The 2,660-nt window shown below is 48.6% G+C and overlaps 1 pseudogene across 1 annotated transcript; it reads left to right on the forward strand.

Annotated features, from left to right (window-relative positions):
* The first annotated feature begins 910 nt into the window (after positions 1–910).
* Positions 911–2,178, forward strand: LOC308557516 (N-acetylgalactosamine kinase pseudogene; annotated as a pseudogene). The gene has a single exon. The product of its transcript is annotated as an N-acetylgalactosamine kinase pseudogene (transcript).
* Positions 2,179–2,660: the final 482 nt, after the last annotated feature.

The following is a 2,660-nucleotide window of genomic DNA, read 5'->3' on the forward strand; positions in this document are numbered from 1 at the left end:
GTCTTACCCACTCTGCCTCAGTGCGCTCTCCTCTCCTGCCTCTGTACTCATGCAGCAACTCGTTGCTTCTTGATTAAATCATCTTTTTAAATCCATTTTTACCTTCCATTTTCCATTTTCAAGCATTTTATTTATTTTACCTTTTCTGTTACCAGTTTAACCATTCTCAATACCTGACCCAATTATTTAATTTTCTTCCTCAGAAATTTCAATATCATCCCTCACGCATTCTCCTAATTGAATAAAGTTTAATCTTTCTAACACTGGCATTTATGACTCTCCCAAGCCTGGCTGAAGCCTTCCCTTTTAGTTTTTTCTCATTCATATGTCATATACAACAAGGTTTTACTAAAACTAAGCCCGATATTTTCACTATGTGCACGCTGTTTCTCAGTCTGGCGGGACACGGCTCCTACTGTAGCCTCCTACTCCATGTTCAAGGCCCAGATGAAAAGAAATGCCTTCGAAGGCCTCAGTGCCTCACCCTTCACAACCCAGAGTGAATCTCTTTCAATATTCACAGGAAACAAGTTACAGAGGCAAAAGCAGGGCCCTGGGGGGGGGGGGGGAGGCTGCTCCAAAGGGAGAGCCTTGCAGAATTTTTTCTTGAGTATCTTAATCACACTCCAAGATTATGTATCACATTAAATTTTTGTACTTGTCTTATTTCTCCTTATGCATCTTGAAGTTCCCAACATTCTTCAGAAATGAAATTAGGTAAGGAAATTGAACCTGCTGCCTTACCCACAGCCCAAGGCCCGACACTGAGGGCAGGCGACTGTCCCAGGCATCGCGGTGCGGTTCCTATGCTCTTGGGGCCCCTGAGATAGAACCTGGGTGTCCAGGCTGTGGGCAGCGCGGCCCCAGGGACGTGGCAAGTGGTCCCCGCTGCAGAGGAGAGGAGGATGGCATGGGCCCTGCTTGGCCAGCTCTCCAGCTCTCCGCACACCAGCGCCCTGACCAGGTCCCCATCCCCTGGCCAAGGGCTGTGCCCTGCGCAGCGTCTGTGACCACACAGCACCACCTATGGAGAAACCCCGGTGAAAACGGACGTGCAGACAGGCTTCCTACAGGGGCTATGGAACAGCAGCTCCACTCTGGCTTGGCTGCAAAACGCTTCAGACTCGCAGAAGCTGGGGTCCTCGATGAACACTACAGAGGAAGTACTGGTGGTGTTCTCTTCGATTTGGCAAAGACAAGGTTAGGACACGTGGATTTCTGTGGATATTCTCTTCTTCCTATGGCTATAAAACAAGATGTTATAGCTGTGAAACCTGTGAAAATGTATCTCTCCACTGGCCAGTAGAGATCCCTTGTACCCAGACCTCAGCGCGCATGCTAACATTCAGATTGACAAAACCAAGCCTCTGGCACAACTACTTCCCATGTGAATGTAAAGGAATTCAGGAACACTTTGGGCTTAGTAACCAAAACTGGAACGAATTGCTTGGTGGATGGGACCTTCCCACCCAGTTTTGGCTCTCCGGCTCTAGTGCTTTGGTCTGTCGTGCTGGCTTTGGGACACTCACAGTTTGGGAATGAACCTGTTTAGGGTGGAACTTGCAGAAATATGTGCCAAGAGTGAGCGTTACACTGGCACCAAAGGAGGAGGGATGGACCAGCCCATGTAATTTCTTGCAGAGGAAGGAACTGCCAAGTTGATAGAGTTTAGTCTTCCGAGGGTCACTGCTGTGAAACTCCCGGGTGGAGCAGCCTTTGTGATTGCTAAAAGTTGTGTGGAAAGAATAAGGCAGCAACTTCCCATTTTAACATCAGAGTGATGCAGCGTCCGCCGGCCGAAAAGCTCTTGGCTAAGTACAAAAGCTGACAGTGGGAAAAAGTACTGCGGCTGGAGGAGGTGCAGGCCAACCTAGGGTTCAGTCTGGAAGAAATGCTGTTGATCACAGAGGATGCTTGTCACCCTGAACCCTGTAGCCCTGAGGAGGTCTGCAGCTGTCCCCCAGGGACTCTGAACCCAAAGCCTGAGTGCCCATCTTCAACCTCTACCAGCGGGCAAAGCACGTGTACAGGGAGGCTGGGTGAGTGCCCCAATTTAAGAAGATGTGTGAAGAGGCCCCTGACAACACAGGCCAGCTGCTGGGAGAGTTAGTGAACCAGGGCCACGGGAGCTCCCGGACACAGACAAAAGTAGCTGCCCTGAGCCGGGCCAGCTGGTAGACACTGGCCTGAAGCCTGGGCTCCAGGGTCACCACTCACTGGGGCAAGACAGGGAGGTTGCAGAGAATCAGCAACAGTGCCTACTGACAAGCAAATGCGCATGAAGCTCGTCACCAGAAGGGCAAGCCTAGGGCCCCTTTGCTTCCCCTGAGGCCTTAACAAAGCAGAAAAGTCTCAGAGAACTATTTGGGGCATCAGGAACTGGCAGGACTGTGTGCGCCACAGTAAAGTGATCCTTTCTGTTCTGTAACATGATGAGCGGTTGCTGTTATTAAGATGTGTTTCTAAAGAAATGGTTGAAAGCTCTCTATGCTTCATAATGATTATTTTTCCACCTTAAAATATGTTTTCTACCAATAAAAGCCAAAATTATGATTGGACAGGTCCCTTAAGAATGATTTAGTAGATTTACTGATTTTAAGATTTTAAAAGATGAATTATAAAATTCACTCAATACTGACCTCATAGGTTGGACTTGAATT

This window comes from Miniopterus schreibersii (assembly GCF_964146895.1).
Source record: "Miniopterus schreibersii genome assembly, chromosome: 5".
Taxonomy (NCBI): domain Eukaryota; kingdom Metazoa; phylum Chordata; class Mammalia; order Chiroptera; family Miniopteridae; genus Miniopterus; species Miniopterus schreibersii.